General features: G+C 45.2%; 1 protein-coding gene across 3 annotated transcripts in view; it reads left to right on the forward strand.

Annotated features, from left to right (window-relative positions):
• The window catches only part of ARHGEF28 (Rho guanine nucleotide exchange factor 28), a 254,074-nt gene that overhangs the window by 133,753 nt on the left and 98,649 nt on the right, over window positions 1–21,672 (forward strand). The window contains exon 1 of one of the 3 annotated variants that reach the window (XM_073679814.1): window positions 16,227–16,246. The exons of the other annotated variants lie outside the window; for them this stretch is intronic. The gene's annotated coding sequence lies outside the window, so the exon portion shown is untranslated. Of the gene's footprint in view, window positions 1–16,226; window positions 16,247–21,672 lie in introns of those variants that run through there. 3 annotated transcript variants of the gene reach the window in all.

Consider the following 21,672-nt stretch of genomic DNA (forward strand, 5'->3'; position numbering starts at 1 on the left):
CCTTAAATCAGAGAGATATGTCACACAAAAGAGTTAATAAATAACATTTCCCACATGTCTACTTTACATCAGCACAATTTTGGAACCAATTTTTTTTTTTTTGTTAGGGAGCTATAAGGGTTAAAAGTTGACCAGCGATTTCTCATTTTTCCAACAAAATTTACAAAACCATTTTTTAGGGACCACATCACATTTTAAGTTGCTTTGAGGGGCCTTTATGACTGAAAATACCCAAAAGTGACACCATTCTAAAAACTTCTCCCCTCAAGGTGCTCAAAAACACATTCAAGAACTTTATTAACCCTTCAGGTGCTTCACAGAAATTTTTGGAATGTGGAATAAAAAAATGAACGTTTAACTTTTTTCACAAAAATGTTAATTTAGACTGCATTTTTTTATTTTTGCAAGGGTATCATAAAAGAATGAACCCCAAAATGTGTTATGCAATTCCTCCTGAGTAAGCCGATACCCCATATGAGGGGGAAAACCACTGCTTGGGCGCAAAAAATGTTTTTCAGCCTCAAATTTTGCATTTTCATAAGGGTAACAGGAGAAATTGTGCCATGCAATTTGTAGTGCAATTTCTCCTGAGTAAGCCGATTCCCCATATATGGGGGAAAACCACTGTTTGGGCGCACGGCAGGGTTCAGAAGGGAAGGAGCGCCATTTGACTTTTTGAATGTAAAATTTGCTTGAATAATTAGCAGACACAATGTTGCATTTGGAGTGCCCCTGATGTGCCTAAACAGTGGAAACCCCCCACAAGTGACACCATTTTGGAAACTACACCCCTCAAGGATTTTTGAAGGGGTATAGTGAACATTTTGAACCCAGATGTACGACACAGAATTTGATAACATTAGGTCATCGTATTGAATAAGTTGTCATTAGTCTTAAGTGCTCCCCACTTGATTTTGCATCAGGTACTCAGGTATGCACCAAGTATCACGGGTGCTCAAGTGACATGCTCGAGTCCCCTCACCACATGTTTCACGGTTATTAGACACCCAAAAAAAAACATGTGGGGATCACTCATGCATGGCAGGCAATCCCCGCGAGGTTTTTTGGGGTGTATAACAGCTGCAAAACATATGGGGCGGAGACTCAAGCATATCACTCGAGCACCCGCTATACTCGGTGCATACCCAAGCACCCGATGCAAACTCAAGTAGCGAGTACTTGCGCTCAACACTAGTCGCCATATCGTCGTCATTTTTTTTCTTTACTTCTGAAAAAATCCCAACCCAAACCCTAATACAAACCCCAACCCTAGCTCTTATTTTTTACTCCATTCCTTGTGCAGTATAAGTGATTAGGCAACTTTATTCTTCGGGTCGGTGCGATTACTGCGACACCAGATTCATATCGGGTTTTTATGACTGACAGCTGTCACGCACTAAAAAAGCCCCCCTTTTTTTTTTTTGCAAAATCTAGTTTTTGCATCGCCATATTTTGAGAGCTATAATTTTTCCAGATTTCGGTCGACAGAGTCATGTGATGGCTTATTTTTTGCGGGACAAGTTGACGTTTTTATTGGTACCATTTTCAGGCACGTGACATTTTTTGATCACTTTCTATTCCGATTTTTGGGAGGCAGAATTAACAAAAACCAACAATTCAGGATTTTTTTTTTATGCTGTTCCGCGTGTGGTAAAATTGATAAGGCAGCTTTATTCTTTGGGTCAATACGTTTACAGCGATACCCCATTTATATATTTTTTTTTTATGTTTTGGCGCTTTTACACAATAAAAGCTATTTTATAGAAAAAAATATTTTTTTTGCATCGCTTTATTCTGAGAGCTATAACTTTGTTATTTTTCTGCTGATGTAGCTGTATGGTGGCCTGTTTTTTGCGGGACATGACTTTTTCAGCGGCACCATTTTACATTAGCTTTTTTTTAATTGCGTTTTATTCCATTTTTTGTTTGGCGGTATGATGATAAAGCACCATTTTTTGCTTTTTACCGTGTTCACTAAAGGGGTTAACTAGTGGGACAGTTTTATAGGTCAGGTCGTTCCGGATGCGGCGATACTAAATATGTGTACTTTTATTGTTTTTTTTTTGTTTTGTTTTTTCATAATAATATTTATTGATGGGTACATTATATCTTTATTTTTTGGGGATTATTTGTTTCATTTTTTTTTTATATGTTTACAATTTATTTATTTTTTTTTTTTTCACTTTCTTACACATTTTGAACTTTTACACATTGTCCCACTATGGGACTTTCACTTTTTACATTCAGATCGCCTGTATAGCACAGGAATGCAGCACCATCCCGGAATGCAGCACCATCCCTGTGCTATGCAGCCTGTCACAGCTGCAGAGGGAGAAGTTACTTTGATCGTGCACTGTGCATGACCAAGGTAACTTCCTACCTCCTGGTGACCCGGATGTTGCCATGACAACCTCTGGCACCCGGCCACAGACACTGCGGGACCTCGGAGAGGAGGTGAGTATCGGCGCTTACCTCCCCTTGTCCCGGCAATGCTGCGATCGACTTCGATTGCAGCGTTGCGGGTATTAATGTGCCGGGATCGGTGCGGGACCGCTCCTGGCACATAGCATCGGGTGTCAGCTGTAACTGCGCCACTTGAGTGTGGGTGCGATGACAGCATGCGTAATAGGGCGTCCCTGGTCCAATAGGTCCAGGGCACAGGGACGTACTATTACCACAAATTTCAGAAAGGGGTTAAATAGATCGCTTAGACCTGAGGAGACTTGGTTACTTATTTTGAAAATCACGGCAGAATGGCTGAATAATCGTTTTTGAAAGTTCCCCTGCCTAATATTAAAATAAGCAAATTACCGGTCTATCTTGGAGAATAAAAAGCAAAATAAAATGTTTATTTTTACTTCAGGAGTATACAGCCATTCTAAATTGGATTTTCAAAGCAAGTACACCAGCCGCATCAGGTCCAAAAAAATTTGTTAATTAAAGAAACACTCCCATCAAAATGTTTATCATTTTAATATATTGCAATCATATTATATAGCACTGTGTACTTACAATTGCTCATTTTGCCTTTCTACCCAGCTAATTCTTCTGTTTTCCATTAGGTCTCTGATATCACGTGATTAAAAACTGACTAGCTGAACCCTTCTAAGCTCTATGTAGAAACAGGAGGTAAATTTTTCCTGTATGAGTCATAAGTCAGAAGGAGGGAGCAGCTGCGTCAGGAGATGAAGAGAGGAATGATTTTTGCAGGGACAAGAGACTTCCTGTTTCTACAAAGAGAAAACAGAAGAATTAGCTGGGTAGAAAGGCAAAATGAGCAATTGTAAGTACACTGTGCTATATAATATGATTGCTGCAATATATTAAGCATAATGAATGTTGTAAAAACTAAACCTAATATTACAATGGCGAATTGTGGTTTTTTTCATTTTTCATATTACTTGGAATTTTTTTTTATATAGTAAAATTAATGTTCTCATTCAAAACTACAATTTGTTCAATCAGAATTAAGCCTTCATACGGCTGTATCTCCACATCCGAGAAAAACGGTCCGATAATCCTGATCAGAGTTTGACTACAGTGGCATTTCCTCCATTCGATCAGTCCATAAAAATCAGATCACACTTAGATGGTATCCGAGTGCAGTCCGATTTTTTTTTTCCACGGACCCATAGACTTGCATTGGCGATTTTGATGCAACACTCCGATCAAAATCGGACATATACGATTTTTTCCACAGACTACTCTGTCCGAGTAAAAAATCAAGACATGTACATAGCCCCATAAAATATCATAGGTAGAAATGCTAGCCATGAACACCACAGGTGGCACTCGTATGAGAACATCGGTCGTGTACACGAGCCCTTAGAAGAAAAGAAAAAAATTAAAGCACTTCAAAAGAAAATTGGTTACGTTCTTCAGGTGTTTATGTAATTCTGTCCTTGCCGTAGTAGTCTGTGGTGGGCTTGTCTCTAAACACAGCAGCCAATCTGAGGAGGCAGAGCTGTAGTGGAAGGAGGGAGAAAACAGCAGCCTGGACCAATCAGGACAGGAGGTGTGTCTCAGACTACCTTAGTATCCCTGTAGGTACTGCAGCTAAGCTATAGTCACAGATCACAGATCTTCCCTGATAGACATCCTCTAAAATGCAGTCACACAACAAGCACCAGAGGGGAAAAGTCGGTATCACTTAAGGCCACGGCTCCACTATCCGTATCTGGTCAGTATTTGGTCAGTATTTTTTCTCAGGAGTGGGAGCCAAAACCAGGAGTGGGTGATAACTGCAGAATTGGTGACTTGTTTCTATTATACCTTTTCTCTGATTGTTCCTCACCTGGTTTTGGCTTCCGCTCCTGAGAAAAAATACTGACCGAATACTGACCAAATACTGATAGTGGGGCCCTGGCCAATGGCACTGACTTGTATATCAATTTTAATTACTGAACAGTTACTTAAAGGGGTATTCCCATCTCCAAGATCCTATCCCAATATGTAGTAGGTGGAATAATAATAATATTAGCAAATATATACAATTAGAAATGTAGTATAGTATTTATGATTCGCTGTGTCTCTTTCCTCATGTGCAGGCATTGCAGGACCTTAGGTATCCATGGTTACGACCACTAGCAGCTAACTAACTGTCACTATATCAGTGGACGTACCCATGGATACCTAAGGTCCTGCGATGCCTGCACATGAGGAAAGGCTGTGTGCCCACGTAGCATTTTTCAAGCGTATATGCTGCGGAATTTCCGCAGCGTAAACGCTTGAAAAACGCATGTATATCCGCACCCCATGGTCCCCAATGGGATTCCGCAAGTTCTATGCACATGCTGCGGATTTTTCCGCAGCGTTTATGCCGCGTTCAAAAATCCGCAGCATGTCATTTAATTTTGCGTTTCCGCAAGCGGAATTGCCTTTGTCCAATGCATAAAAAACGCAAGGCAATTCCGCATGTGGAAAACGCGGGATAAACGCGCGAAAAATGCGCGATAAACGCGTGCGGAATTCCGCATGCGTTTTTCCGGGAGAGGACTTGCATTTATGCAGCAGAAATTTTCTGCTTCATAAATGCAACGTGGGCACATAGCCAAAGAGACACAGCGAATCAGAAAAAACATACTACATTTCTAATTGGAGGTATTTGCTAATATTATTATTATTCCACCTACTACATATTGGGATAGGATCTTGGAGATGGGAATACCCCTTTAAGTACTTTGAGTAATTTTTGAGTGTATTACTACAACCAGCAGTATCCTCCTCTATGACTACATTTCTCCTGCATATACCGGATTTTCCTTCTCGATTGTCCCTTTTTTTTTTGTTTAATCTGTTACGTTGCTTCCTACAGAAATACTGATATCTTTTACATCTATGGAGATCCAATACAGCGGGGAAGTCTGATCCGTTTATACAATCCCCATCTATTTCCTGTTTTTCTTCATAGTTTATTATGGTGGCAATAGTTAATATTCCCTTTCCAAAATTCCTTGGACACCGTGCAGCTGAGCATGGTGCAGGAGCATCACCTCTGGGATGCCCAAATCTGATTTCGGCACAGCACAGACTATGGCTTTTGGCTGCAGAAAAATCTGCTGCAAATACTCAACATGTGCTCATAGCCTAACGCTGGCTTGTCTTTTTTTTAAGTTGTACAGATTTGACTTCTCCGGAAAAATGTACCCGTCTCCCATTTGTTCCTGCCTTTCTCAGATACTTGTAGAAAGATCATTGATTAATCCGGAGTTATATATTTACCTGGTTTTGCTTTGGGGGAGACATTCTTTCCAAGCATTACTCATACGTTTTCTTCCACTGTAGTCGATCTGGCAGAATTGCTGAGGTCATTCTTAAAATATTTGGAAGAAATGTAAAAAAAAAAAGTCTATTGTCGATTACTGAAAGTCTGATGTAATGTAAAAAGGCATTCGTGTCACTTTTATGTTAACCAGACAGCAAAAAAAAAAATAAATGCCCCCAAAAAAACCAGTACATACTCCATCCTAATCCCATCCAGACAAGCTCTGAAAGGGGATAAAAACAACATTTCCCTCGGAAAGAAAAAAGAAAGCCATAGAATTGTTCTGTAAACCACGAAAAACGTTTATCACCTGTCCACAGGATTTTCACCTGTCCCACTGCTGTGACCTGCTCCAACCCGGAGAGTGGGGCTGCCGCGCCCCTGTGACCGAATCTGTAGTGCGCACTCGTGACCAGGACTCCATGTGTAACCACTGCGTCCATAGACCAAAGAAGTGAGCGGTGGTCATGAATAAGATTAGAAAAGCATGGCTTCTCAGACTCACTTACCTTAGGTCCTCATTCAGACAGACGATTTTCGCGTACAAGTGCCATATCTGGTTTTGACGGATAGCATTCGTACCTGTGATAGTCTATGGGGCCATTCAGATGTCTGTGATTTTTCGTGGAAAAAGCAGTCCATGAAAAATCGCGGAGACATGTTTAGATTTTGATCCGAGGGTCAGATCAAAATCAGCAATGTAAGTCTGAGCCTGTGAATAAAAAAAACAAATTGACTGCACTCGGATGACATCCAAGTGCAGTCCAATTTTCACAGACTGTCAGAAAGGAGAAGGTGGAGAAACTTTTTTTATTTCCTCCACGCACGAGAAAAATTGATGCCACTCGGACCATGCTCTCATCAAACTGAACAAAATAATCGGTCTGTTTTTCTCGTACGTGAGAAAATCGTATGTGTGATTGAGGCCTAACCTGGATAACATGCTGTACCAGACACAATCCACAGACAAGGGCGGTGCTGTTTCTATACATTACTGCACAGTTCTGCGGCCTCATAAATCTGTTGTGGCACTTTTGCAATTTGCGTAACGTGACCTTTTCATATTAAGTAAAAATGTAATTATTGCAATTTGCAAACTCATGTAAATTCTTGCCATAGGGCTGACTAACCACCAGAGGATTGCGTGAGTATTTCTATTTCATTATGTCACAGTCAGAAACCCTTTCAGTGCTGGGCAGAAGCTTACACACTCAGGCGGAAGAGGGAAGTGATTTTAGGCAGAGGTGCTTCTCTGGACCTCACATTTGTAATAATTGAAGTGCAGTCCAGAATGGTGACGGGCTCAGATATCCTCGCTCTCCAGGTCTGACATTTCCATTGATCCGTGCTCAGGCCTCTTCTGTGGGATAGAGAAACATCAGTATTCGGGAGTTAGAAGATCTTCATTGAGGCTCGGCTTATTCACACCCCGGATTATAATTCATTATGGCTGGCTGCATGGCTCCGAGACCTCTCGAGGAGATGTGAGACGTAGTCTGCTGTGAATCAGCTGGTGGTGCAGGGAAAGGTTCTGGCTGGAGACTTGTGTGCACAGAGTTGTTCTGGGATACAGCGTAAGAATGGTGGGCTTCTTGTAAATCGCTCGCTGCTCCCTTTATATGAGGTTCCTTCGCAGCTTTTAATGGTGCCAGACTTGTTAAATCTTTGACAATCCTCATCTTAAGCCAGAACGATGACTGGAAATGTGCAGGACAAACCAATTTTAATGTTTTGCCCCTGAATGCTGGAGTTTAGCGCTTAAGATAAATGTGAGCTATTTTTTGTATTTTCAGGAATGAGGACATTTTTTAGTTCAGACTTTTTTTTTTTTTTAGAAGTAGAAATCAAGTTCTTAGCTTTTTTTTAAATTTATTTTCTAAAATGATCTGTTCCCAATAAATATACTTCCTGTATCAAAACCTCTGTTTGCTTTCATTTAGTAGGATCTGTCATTTTCTAAAGTGGGGATGTAAAACTTAAACACACAGAGGGCCAAAATGAAAAACTTGGACTAAATCTTGGGCCAACCAGTGTACAGTACAATGGGCCCCACATAGTCCTCCATTCAGAATAACGGACCTCACATAGTCCTCCATACAGAATAATGGGCCCCACATAGTCCTCCATACAGTACAATGGGCCCCACATAGTCCTCCATACAATATAATGGCCCCACATAGTCCTCCATACAGTATAATGGGCCTCACATAGTGTCAGAGGAGTGTCAGGTGTGACAGACAGTTGCTCTGGAGATGGCTGCGGAAGGTCACTGCGCTTGGCATTGCAGACGCCTTTTTGATCCTCTGATCTTTTAGTATTGTTATATCCTTCTTCCTTTAGGACCCAGAGGCTACCTCCACATTCTGCTGCTGAATGACACACCCTTGCTTGGTAGTTAAAAACTCTGTTTCTCCAGAGAGGCACCGGTGATAGTTCTATGTACCTCTGTGTAGGCTTGGAGCACTAGTAGTTGGCTAGTTTCTTTTCTGCTGCCCTTGGAGGAAAGTTGGTGTTATCTCTCTGGTGTCTTCTCAAGCTAAGTGTGTTAGAACCTTGCTCTTAGGTCTTTTTTCCTTTGCTGGTCACATGACCTTGTTGGCCTATTTAATCCTGCTCCGCCCTTCTGGCTTTGCTGGACTTCATTGTATATCTACTTTCTAGCTAGCCTGTGCTCTGTGTCTTGCTCTGTTAGTTTGCTTGGTCTACTGACCTCTATGTTCTATATATTTTGTTTGTTTGTCTGTCTGCTACTATTTCTGTTAGGAGGTGTCCCATATTCCTCCCAGTCCTTAGTACTTGTAGGGATTCCCTCCCCACATCTATAGGTCTCCGTACAGACTAGCTTAGGACTTTAGCAGGTCTGATCGCAGGATCAGGTCCCCTGTTACATCGTAGGGATTAAGCTGAGTTCTATCGTAGGGACAGATCTCCTCTCTTTCCTTAGCTCTGGTAGCAGAACATAACAGTAAGTCCAGCCAGCAAATTCTCTAAGGAAAGATTTTTCTGTTCCATCATGGTGTCGGTTCAGGATTTGGTTCATCGCCTGCAGGGACTCTCTCTGGAGGTGGCCGAGCTCCGTCAGCACGTGAGTAACTGTCCTGGAGCACATTTCTTGGAGCCTAAGGTATGTTTGCCGGATTTATTTTTTGGTGAACACCGAGAATTTTTTTCATTTAAAAATGCTTGCTTATTGTATTTTCGTTTGAGACCTAAGTCCTCTGGGGATGAATCCCAGCGCGTAGGGTTCATAATGTCACTTTTGCGCAAAGAGCCTCAGGAGTGGGCCTTTTCTTTGCAACCTAGTGATTCATGCTTCAGATCAGTGGATAGTTTTTTTTCTGCTTTGGGACTATTATATGATGATCCTGACCGTGTCGCATCAGCTGAGACTGAGTTGAGACGTTTAAAACAAGGATCAGGTAATGTGGAAAAATATTGTACTCATTTCCGTCGTTGGTCTACTCAAACAGGGTGGAACGATTCTGCTCTGAAAAGTCTATTTCTTGCTGGGCTCAGTGAAAGGGTTAAAGACCTGCTAATTGCTTATCCTACACCTGAAGATTTGCAACAGGCTATGCAATTAGCTATACGGGTGGATAGAAGACTGCGTGCAAGGGTTAATGAGAGCAAATCCTCTGCTATGTCAGTTTCTGGTTATGAGAATGTGTGTGCTAACAGTGGTGAACCGATGGAGATTGGATCGGTGGCACCTCGCTCTCAAGAAAAACATCGTCGATTTTCTGAAGGCTTGTGTTTCTATTGCGGAAAATCTGGTCATTTGATTAAAGGCTGTGAGCTTCGTATGAAGAAAGAAAAAAAAATGGTCAGTCACGCCCGTATTGCCTGTTTAAATTCCAAGGGTATATTTTTAGCTGCTTCCACGATTGCTCAGAAAAAATTAATGGAATTTCGGGTGTTTGTTGATTGCGGGTCTACACTGAATGTAATTGATGGGGGATTCGTGGAAAGACTCAATTTAAAACCTGAACCTTTATCATCCCCCATTGCTGTGGTTTCTGTGGATGGCTCCTCTTTGAAGAATATTACTCTCAAGGTCAGTGAATTTCCTCTCACTATTAATGGTGTTCACCATGAGAAATTGGATTTGGTAGTGTTGAATAACTTGCCTTCTCCAGTAATATTGGGATTGCCCTGGTTAAAATTTCACAATCCTGTACTGGATTGGTCTACCAATGAAATTAAATCCTGGAGCCATAAATGTTATGACAAGTGTTGTAACGGGCGTATTGCAGCTTTGGATAGGGGAGAATTGCCTGTTCCTATTCAGGATTTTTGGAGAGTTTTTTCTGAGAAAGAATCGCAGGTTTTGCCTCCCCATAGAGACTATGATTGTTCTATTGAATTTGTCCCTGGAGCGACTCTTCCTAAAAGTCGTTTATTTAACCTTACTATTCCTGAGAGGAAGGCTTTGGAGGAATACATACAGACAAGTTTGGCCGCCGGTCACATTAGGCCCTCTAAGTCTCCTGTGGCGGTTGGATTTTTTTTTGTAAAAAAAAAGGACGGCGGTTTACGTCCTTGTCTGGATTTTCGTGAGATTAACAAAATTACTGTACGCAATCCTTACCCACTGCCATTGATTCCTGATCTGTTTAACCAGTTATTGGGGGCCAAGTGGTTCTCTAAAATTGACCTTAAGGGGGCATACAATCTGTTGCGCATGAAGGAGGGTGATGAATGGAAGACTGCTTTTAACACTCCTGTGGGTCATTTTGAGAATCTGGTTATGCCTTTTGGTCTTACTAATGCTCCTGCATTTTTTCAGAATCTGATTAATGACATCCTGAGACCTTTGATCGGTAAAAATGTGGTTGTGTATTTGGATGACATTTTGATTTATTCGTCAGATCTGGAGTCTCATTGGCGGAGCGTGCGTGAGGTATTACAGTTATTAATGGACAATTCGCTTTTTGCTAAGCTGGAGAAATGTGAGTTCGCTGTACAGAGAATTAGTTTTTTGGGCTACATTATCTCCAGCAAAGGTTTTGAGATGGATCCGGTTAAGGTTCAGGCTGTGCAGGAATGGCCTAGGCCTATTGGTTTGAAATCGATACAGAGGTTTTTGGGTTTCGCCAATTACTATAGAAAATTCATAAAAAAATTTTCTAGTATTGTCAAACCTCTGACTGATCTCACCAGGAAAGGTGCTGATGCGGTTCAGTGGTCTTCTGAGGCCATTGAAGCTTTTGTGTATCTCAAGGAGAGGTTCACCTCTGCTCCCATCCTTATGCAGCCTGATGTTACTAGGCCATTTTTGGGTGAGGTTGATGCTTCCTCTGTGGGGGTTGGCGCAGTATTGTCTCAGGATAACGGGGATGGAGTACATCCCTGTGCCTTTTTTTCAAAAAAATTTTCGGAGACTGAACTGAATTACGATATTGGTAATCGGGAATTATTGGCTATTAAACTCGCATTTGAACACTGGCGCCACTTCTTGGAAGGTGCGGAATTTCCCGTTCAGGTTCTTACGGATCATAAAAATCTGATATATCTTGATGCTGCCAAGCGCCTGAATGCCCGTCAGGCTAGGTGGGCACTGTTTTTCTCGCGGTTTAATTTCTCCGTTACTTACATCCCTGGTACTAAGAATGTTAAGGCGGATGCCTTGTCTCGCAGTTTTTCTCCCATAGTCGGTGCTGAGAAAGAGGAGAACATTTTACAAGAAGGTGTTGTGATAGCTGCTTTGGACTCCGTTTTGGAAAATGAGATTCTTAAAGCACAGGAGAATGCCCCTTCTAACACTCCTCATGGGAGGTTGTTTGTGCCTGGGACTTTTAGGAGAGATTTGTTCGTTGAGTGTCACGAATCTCGGTTGGCAGGTCATCCCGGAATCTCTGAGACCAAGAGACTGGTGGGTCGCAGTTTTTGGTGGCCTGGATGGCAGAAGGAAGTCATTAAGTGGGTGCGTCAATGTACTATATGTGCTAGATCTAAGTCCTCACATACTCCTGCTGCGGGGTTGCTTTGTCCTTTGGAGGTTCCCAGTGCTCCTTGGACACATTTGGCTATGGACTTTATAACTGACCTTCCCCCCTCTGAGGGTTTTACTGTCATCTGGGTGGTCGTGGACCGTTTTAGCAAGATGTGTCACTTGGTCCCTTTCGTCAAACTGCCCTGCGCTAAAACTCTCGCTAAGGCCTTTGTCAAGGAAATTGTCAGACTTCATGGCGTTCCTACTGACATTGTTTCTGATAGGGGTCCTCAGTTCGTGGCTCGTTTTTGGCGTGCCTTTTGTGATAGGTTGGGAATTCATTTGTCGTTCTCGTCCGGATATCATCCTGAATCTAATGGCCAGACAGAAAGGAAAAACCAGGATGTTGAGCAGTTCTTGCGTTGTTTTGTGGCAGACAATCAAGAGGGGTGGTCTGAGTTTCTGCCACTTGCTGAATTTGCTCTGAACGATCATACATCTTCTTCTGCTGGTTGTTCGCCTTTTTTTTGTTGTTCTGGGAGACATCCGTCGTTTGGGTCGTTCTCCAAGTTGGGATCTGCCGTGCCTGAGGAGGAGAATTTTTCCGGTGATTTGGAGAGAGTTTGGACGGATGTGCGTGGTAATCTTCAGGAGGCCAACAGAAAATCTAAAGACTACTTTGATAGGAAACGACAGGAGGTTTTGTTCGCTGTTGGTGACATGGTTTGGTTGTCCTCTAGGAATCTGCGGTTGAGGATTCCTTCAAAGAAATTGGGTCCCAAGTTTGTAGGGCCCTTTAAGGTGCTTCAGGTTGTCAACCAATGTTGTTAGGTTGGAGGTTCCTACCTCCTGGAGAATTAATCCGGTATTTCATGTCTCTCTGTTGAAAAAAGCTGTTGTATCGGATTGTGACGCCTCTGCCTCTGTTCCTCCGGTGGTGGAGGACGGGGAATATGAAATTTCTCGCATCCTTAACTCTAGACGGTATAGAGGTAGTTTGCAGTATCTTGTGGCGTGGAAAGGTTTCGGTCCCGAGGATAACTCTTGGGTGAGGTCGGATGATGTTTCCGCGTCCAGACTTATCAGAGCGTTTCACAGGAGATTTCCTGATAAGCCTGGTCCTAGGGGATCCGGAGGATCCTCTTAGAAGGGGGGGTACTGTTAGAACCTTGCTCTTAGGTCTTTTTTCCTTTGCTGGTCACATGACCTTGTTGGCCTATTTAATCCTGCTCCGCCCTTCTGGCTTTGCTGGACTTCATTGTATATCTACTTTCTAGCTAGCCTGTGCTCTGTGTCTTGCTCTGTTAGTTTGCTTGGTCTACTGACCTCTATGTTCTATATATTTTGTTTGTTCGTCTGTCTGCTACTATTTCTGTTAGGAGGTGTCCCATATTCCTCCCAGTCCTTAGTACTTGTAGGGATTCCCTCCCCACATCTATAGGTCTCCGTACAGACTAGCTTAGGACTTTAGCAGGTCTGATCGCAGGATCAGGTCCCCTGTTACAGGGATTAAGCTGAGTTCTATCGTAGGGACAGATCTCCTCTCTTTCCTTAGCTCTGGTAGCAGAACATAACAAAGTGTATCCCCTTTGTTTGTCTACATTGTTGTCTTTAGTTTGTATTGGGGCCTGACTAGTGCTCACCCTGTCCCCTCCCTATCTAGGGCCACGCTCTAGGGACATTCATGGCTTAGGTTCCTGCTTGGCGATAGGTGTGGGACCTATATAGGGACGGTAGGGTAGGCAGGGTGATATTAGATCTGCCTAGTGGTCTCCACTCCCCCTTTCCCTAGTGTTTGAGTTTCCTTCCCCTCTTCCCTTCGTGTTGCACTTAGTCTTTCCCTCACCTTGCGTGACACACAGTCCTCCTTTCAGAATAATGGGCCCACATAGTCCTCCATACAGAATAATGGGCCCACATAGTCCTCAATACAGAATAATGGGCCCCACATAGTTCTCCATACAGAATAATGGGCCCCACATAGTCCTCCATACAGAATGATGGGCCCCCATAGTCCTCCATACCGAATAAGGGACCCCACATAGTCCTCCATACAGAATAATGGGCCCCCAAAGTCCTCCATACCTAATAAGTTACCCCACATAGTCCTCCATACAGAATAATGGGCCCCACATAGTCCTCCATACAGAATAATGGGCCCCACATAGTCCTCCATACAGAATAATGGCTTCACATAGTCCTCCATACAGAATAATGGGCCCCCACATAGTCCTCCATACAGAATGATGGGCCCCACATAGTCCTCCATACAGAATGATGGGCCCCACATAGTCCTCCATACAGAATAATGGGCCCCACATAGTCCTCCATACAGAATAATGGGCCCCACATAGTCCTCCATACAGAATAATGGCTTCACATAGTCCTCCATACAGAATAATGGCTTCACATTATTATTATTTATTATTATAACGCCATTTATTCCATGGCGCTTTACATGTGAAAAAGGGGTGTAATACAAGAACAATTACAATAATCTTGAACACAATGTGACGGCGACTGGTACAGGAGGAGCGAGCACCCTGCCCGCGAGGGCTCACAGTCTACAAGGGATGGGTGAGGATACAGTAGGTGAGGGTAGAGCTGGTCGTGCCGCGGTATGGTGGAGCGGTCCTCCATACAGAATAATGGCCTCACATAGGGGTGCCGTTCTGGTATTACGGGCCAAATATAACCACCCTGCTGGCCAGATTTGGCCCACGGGCCCGAGTTTGACACATATGCTATAAAGGGAATCTTTTACCAGGTTTCTGCTACCCATCTGATAGCAGCTTAATGTGGGGGCACATACCTCGATTCCAGTGATGTCTCTTATTGAGCTGCTTGCTGGTATTTTGATAAAGTCAGTTTTATTAGCTGCAGACCCCCAGTTCTCTGAATGCTGAGCTCTGTATAACCCCTTCCCCACCAGTGATTGGCTTCTTTCTGTGAACAATGTGCATAGGCTGAAAGTTGTGATGGGGGCGGAGTTATACAGAGCTCATGAATATGGAGGTCGACCTGGTTGCAGATTTACTAGTCCTCTAGTGATAAAATCACTGTTTTATCTGCAGAAGATTTTCAAAACTACACTAAGCAGCGCAGGAATCAGGGTATATGTCCCTACATTATGCTGCTCCCAGATTAGGTGTCAAAAGCTGCTGACAGATTCCCTTTAAATCTTTTGCGTGTGGCTCGTTAAGCTTCACGCACAACGTTTTTGCTGCAATTTTTTTTTTGCATGAAAATCGCAGTGACTACAGGAAAAATACTGCGTACATATTGTGTTTTTGATGCTTTTTTTAAAATTTCATTGATTGTAGTGGGTAAAAAATGTAGAAAAGGGCTGAAAGAATTGACATGCTGCGTGACTGCACAGAAAAAAATAATACTCCACATGTACAAGACATTTTTCGAAATCTCATTAATTTTGCTCTAAGATGCAGTGTTTTTTACACGCACACTAAAAAACTGCGTGGGGAAAATGGATCATGTGTACATACCTATATGAGCTCCATGTGTGTAGGAGCGGAGAGTCCTGCACCTGGACGGATTTTTTTTTTTTACTCCTGGGAATAAACAATGCAGCTTCCAATTGAATGACTGCAACAATAGATGTTGAAAGCGGTGAGGAATTGATACATGTAGGATAATTGGAAACTTTTAATGATACGAATTATAACATTATTTGCTATTCTTGCAGAAATATTGTATTGTTTTTGCAAAAAAATGACCACAGGAAGTGCAGCTAAGTTGATTTCCTTAGAATATTTTTTTCAGTTAGTAATTCCAAAGCGCTAATTTCCATTTTCTGTTCAATCAATATCAAATAGTATTATTATTATGGTAAGGCTAATTGGGGGTGGACATGGCGCATCTGATAACAGCGGCAGCTGCCCTTTTTTTTTTTTAATTGATTAGTAAATGGACACATGATTTTGTAGAACAACGATTTCACCTGCAAAACTGCACAGTCGATTGTAATAGTTTTATGGGTGAGACAAACCACTGTCTTAAATTTGGGCTTCTAGTTAACAATTTAAAAAATAAAAAAAACGCAGCATCTCCCAGCCACTGATGGTTTTAAGCTGTGCCACAGATGCTCCTTCAGGTCTTTCCTTTAGGGCTTATTCAGACATCCGCCCAAACGGGTCCGAGCCCCGGCTGGCCACAGCTCTCCCGACTCGAGCGTGAGAGCCTCATAGAAATATATGAAGCTGTCCTGCTCCGGTCAGGAGATCTGCAGCCTGTCTGTGCTCGGACTAATTTGTACGGACGTCTGAATGAGCCCTTGGTTGGCAATGTTCCTGTTCCCGCGAATCGTCTTCTGCATTAATAGTGTATGAGACATTTTTACAATTTGATGGACGTCTTTTTCACTGCTCTACTATTTAGGGGAACTGAGCTGAGAACACTTAAAATAAGAGCAGAACTTCCTCCCTAGGATAAACCCTTCCTGTTATTTAATGCCTTGGTGGTGGACGGACTGTTTTCTTCCATATGATGTGGTGGTCTACAAAGAGACAATTTTAGGCAGGCTCTTGGATGAGGTAGGGTCGCCCACTTTTTCTTTACATGTAATCAGTTAGGTATAGTAATCAATATAATAATGTCTGCTCTTTTGCAGCTATATTTTCTATATTGCAAAAAGCATATGAGATGGTGTCTGTGAGCTTACCCTAAGGCCACATTCACACATCCGAAAGAAACGGACCATTTTTTTTTTTAATTTTTTTTTTACTCTAGTTGCATCTGATTTCTGTTTTATTTTCCTATTAAGGTGTGATTTGCTTCCAAACCAACAAAAAAAAACCTTGGAAGATCACGTTTTTATTCAACTATGCAACAGATCCGCAAGACAAGAATGCAAAACGGAAGCAGATCAGAATCCTTTTGCTTAGCTTCGGTGTCTTGCAGATCCCTATAGACTTGAATGGCTCCCGGATCTGATTATAATGGATGTGTGAATACATCCATTCTACTTCATTGGTCCAACACTGTCTGAAATAAAAATCGTGTCACACAGATGTGCGAATGTTGTTTTAGGCAGGGGTTACACAGTGACAGGTGTCATAGGACTGGTAGAGAATTCAGATGGAAACTCCTGACAGGGTAATGAACATGGACCAAGATGTGGTGTGAACACTGCCTAAGGAGGATGGATTTTTCACAGGGTTGGTCATCTCTAGAGGCTTCACTGTAAGGGTAGGTTCACATGACCGTATGAAAAAGAAAAATCATCAGTTTCATCCAGAAAAGTAGAGACAATTTTTTTCTCACTTGTCAATCCATTTTTTTTTACAGCAACTATGAATAATTTACAGGACTGTTTGCAGTTGTAACGGGTCTGGGAGGCGGAACCTCTGAGCTACTATACAAGGGGGCGGTCCTTGTAAGGGAGCGGGTGGCGACCAGGGTAGACGGGCAGGCAGTCACAGCAGGTGACTGGGACAGTCTCTGAATGAACGGACAGGAGGTCATGGCAAGTGACCGGGGCAGTCTCTGGATGAACGGGCAGGAGGTCATGGCAAGTGACCGGGGCAGTCTCTGGATGAACGGGCAGGAGGTCACGGCAAGTGACCGGGGCAGTCTCTGGATGAACGGGCAGGAGGTCATGGCAAGTGACCGGGGCAGTCTCTGGATGAACGGGCAGGAGGTCACAGCAAGTGACCGGGGCAGTCTCTGGATGAACGGGCAGGAGGTCACGGCAAGTGACCGGGGCAGTCTCTGGGTAAAGGATTGGTACGACCTGTGGCGGCAGATGATAGACGTGAGCTCCCAGGTGAGCAGGCGAGAGTCTCTGGATAATCGGGTGGTCACAGCATGTGACGGCGGAGCCTCCAGGAAGACCAACAGACAGGTAGCAGATGAGCGCTCCCAGGTGAGCGGGCAGGAGTCTCTGGACAGGCGGGTGGTCACAGCACGTGACGGCAGAGCCTCCTGGTAGGCTAGCAGACAGGCAGCAGATGAGCGCTCCCAGGTGAGCGGGCAAGCTGGTCCTTAGACAGACTGACAGGAGTTGGAAGGCAGACCGTCGGACCTCAGGCTAGCAGGCAGGTAGCAGGATAACAGGCAGGAATTAGACAGCAGACTGGCAGGAATCTGGCAGGTATCTGGCAGGTAACTGGCAACGGGACCTGAGGGCTGAAGCAGAGTAGTGAACAGTGCTACAACATTGCTCGGGCACCTCCATTTTGGAGGAGGTGCCTTTTATATGGGAGGTCCTCCGGCAATTGGCCGGGGACTCCTTAGGACGGCGCGCGCGGTCCCTTTAAGAGAGGGGGAGCGCGCGCGCCCTAAGTACACTGCCGGGGAAGGAGCGCGTGCCAGAAGCAGCGGGGAGAGAAGCGCTGGAGGACGCCGCGCCAGGAGCGGGGAGGTGAGAGGGACGGCGTCTCTGCCTAGAACGGGGCAGAGACGCCGATGCTACAGTACCCCCCCCTTTAGGCCCCCTCTTTTTTTGGTCAGAAAGAAATTTCTCAAGGAAAAGCGGGGCGTTGATGTTCTCCCTGGGTTCCCAAGTTCTCTCCTCAGGACCAAACCCCTTCCAATCTACCAGAAAAAAGGTTTTTCCTCTTACCCTCTTGGAGGCCAGAATACTCTCTACCTCAAAGATGTCATCAGCGGAAACCGGAGCAGGAGGGGCACCTGGATTTTTGGAAAAAAAGTTAAAGACAACGGGTTTGAGGAGAGATACGTGGAAGGAGTTGGGGATCCGTAGGGTGGCCGGGAGTTTTAATTTGTAGGCCACAGGGTTAATTTGCCTGAGGACTTCGAAGGGGCCGATGAATCGAGGACCCAACTTGTAGGAGGGTACTTTGAGCCGCACATGTTTGGATGAGAGCCAAACCTTGTCTCCCGGACGGAATTGGGGCGGATCCAGACGTCTCTTATCAGCATATCTCTTCATCTGCTCAGAGGAGAGGAGAAGAGCGGACCTGGTGCTCTCCCAAATAGTAGAAAATTCGCTGACAAGAGACTCCGCAGCAGGGTTGTCCACAGAAACGGAGACAGGAAGTGGAATCCGGGGATGTTGGCCACCGACTATAAAGAACGGGGATTTGGAAGAGGACTCGCTCTCATGGTTGTTATAAGAGAACTCGGCCCATGGTAGGAGATCCACCCAGTCCGAGTGGTGAGCATCAACGAAGTGCCGGAGGTAGCTGGACAAGATCTGATTGATCCGCTCCACTTGACCATTGGACTGAGGGTGGTAAGCGGAGGAGAAATCCAGGGTAATGTCCAGCAGCTTACATGTGGCTCTCCAGAAGCGAAAGGTGAACTGAACCCCACGATCCGACACGATGTGGAGGGGCAGACCATGGAGACGGAAGATGTGGCGGATAAAGTCTTTAGCCAGCTCGGGTGCAGACAGAAGACCAGGCAGGGGAATGAAGTGGGCCATCTTAGAAAAACGGTCAGCGACAACCCAAATGACAGTACAACCGGCAGAAACTGGAAGGTCGGTGATAAAGTCCATAGCGATGTGTTGCCAAGGAGCAGCAGGTACGGGAAGGGGCAGGAGATGGCCGGCAGGTAGATGTCGGGGAACTTTGTTACGGGCACAGGATGAACAGGCCGCGACGAAGTCTACCACGTCCTTACGCAGGGTAGGCCACCAGTAATGCCGGGTAATAAGTTGGAAGGTCTTCTTTTGGCCAGCATGGCCAGCTAGTTTAGAAGAATGTCCCCAGCGAAGAACCCTCTCCCGATCTGGCACAGCTACGAACGTCTTACCGGGTGGAAGACGAGTCAGATCCAAGGGGGCCACATTCATCACCTTGGAGGAGTCGATGATGTGCGTAGGTTCCTCCTCTTGATCGGAGGACAGGAAGGACCGGGACAAGGCATCAGCTTTGACGTTCTTGTCCGCCGGACGGAAATGAAGAATGAAGTCGAAGCGGGCAAAAAACAACGCCCACCGGGCCTGGCGAGGATTGAGTCTCTGGGCATTTTGGAGATATGCCAGGTTTTTGTGATCCGTGTAGATAATTACCGGGTAGAGAGCCCCTTCAAGCAGATAGCGCCACTCTCCCAGTGCCAATTTGATGGCTAGCAATTCCCGGTCTCCAATGGAGTAGTTGCGCTCCGACGAGGAGAAGATTTTGGAGAAGAAGCCGCACGTTACCATTCTCCCGGTAGAAGACTTCTGGGTGAGCACCGCTCCGGCTCCGGAGGAGGAGGCATCAACCTCCAGGTAGAATTGTTTATTACAGTCCGGACGGTGCAGGACGGGAGCAGAGGCGAAGGCTTTCTTTAGGGAAAGGAAGGCCTCCTCGGCTTCAGGCGACCATGTCCTGGGGTTAGCCCCCTTACGGGTAAGTGCAGATATGGGAGCAGTCCGAGACGAGAAGTGTGGGATGAAAAGACGATAATAATTAGCGAAGCCCAGGAATTGCTGTATCGCCTTCAAACCTTCAGGACGAGGCCATTTTAGAACGGAAGAGAGCTTCTCGGGATCCATTTGCAGACCTGTTTGGGAGATGACATAGCCCAAGAACGGAAGGGAGGTCTGATCGAAGAGGCACTTCTCGTATTTGGCGTAAAGGTGGTTCTGCCGAAGCCTAAGCAGGACCTGACGAACATCCCTCCGGTGTGTGGGGAGATCCGGAGAGAAGACCAAGATATCGTCCAGGTATACCACTACGCAGGAGTACAGGAGGTCACGGAAGATGTCGTTGACTAGTTCCTGAAAGACCGCGGGAGCATTACAGAGACCGAAGGGCATCACAAGGTACTCGTAGTGACCGTCCCGGGTATTGAATGCCGTCTTCCACTCGTCTCCTTGACGGATACGGACCAGATTATACGCTCCTCGTAGATCCAGCTTGGAGAAGATCCTGGCGCCCTTGAGACGGTCAAACAATTCGGAGATGAGTGGCAGGGGATATTTGTTTTTTACCGTGATGAGATTGAGTCCTCTGTAGTCAATACAGGGACGTAGCGAGCCGTCTTTCTTTTTGACAAAGAAGAATCCGGCTCCAGCCGGGGAGGTAGATTTTCGGATAAATCCCCTAGCCAGATTCTCTTCAATGTACTCAGACATGGCTCGGGTCTCGGCTGCAGACAACGGGTAGATACGCCCACGGGGAGGAGTGGTGCCAGGTACCAGGTCGATCGGGCAATCGTATGGCCTATGGGGTGGCAACGTCTCAGCTTCCTTCTTACCGAAGCCGTCCGCATAGGGCCAGTAGGGAGCCGGGAGACCAGGTAAGTTAGCTGGAGTAGGCTGAGGGCGAAGTGGACGGACCGGGACCAGGCAGGTCCTATGGCAGTCAGGACCCCATCGGAGTACTTCACCGGACCGCCAGTTCAATACGGGTTCATGTGTCTGGAGCCAAGGTAGACCTAGCAACAGGGAGTGAGAAAGTCCGGACAGCACATGGAATGAGATCTCCTCAGAGTGCAGCATTCCCACCTGCAGGGTTATGGGTTCGGTGACGAGCAGGATGGTCTCCGAGAGAAGTCTTCCATCCACGGAGGCGACTGACAATGGTTCAGCCAGGGACTTGGTGGGAATATGGTATCTCTCTACCAGAGACTGGGAGATGAGGTTTCCAGCAGCTCCAGAATCCAGATGGGCGAGTTCAAAGAGACGGTTTTCTCCCCAAGCAATAGAGACCGGTAAGGTCAGAGACGGAGAGGGCTTACTTTTGTCTAGGACGACCTCTCCGAGTGGTCCTAGACACTGGCGTTTCCCGGCTTTTCCGGGCAGGAACGGATGAAGTGCTTCATACTGCCACAATAGAAACAGCTTCCCTCGGCTCGGCGAGATTCTTGGCGAGAACCGACCATCTTGGTCTGGTCGACCTGCATAGGCTCAGGAGAGTGTAGCTGAGGAGAGACGGAGGGAGTGACGGGTTTCTGAAAAGTAGGAGCTAGACGTGGAAACCTCCTCTCATGGGTGACCTCTTTGGCACGCTCCTGGAACCGCAGGTCAATCCGGGTGGCAAGAGTTATTAGGTCATCGAGAGTG

This window comes from Phyllobates terribilis, unplaced genomic scaffold, assembly GCF_046119375.1.
Source record: "Phyllobates terribilis strain yellow unplaced genomic scaffold, ASM4611937v1 Scaffold_1__5_contigs__length_1240528914, whole genome shotgun sequence".
Taxonomy (NCBI): domain Eukaryota; kingdom Metazoa; phylum Chordata; class Amphibia; order Anura; family Dendrobatidae; genus Phyllobates; species Phyllobates terribilis.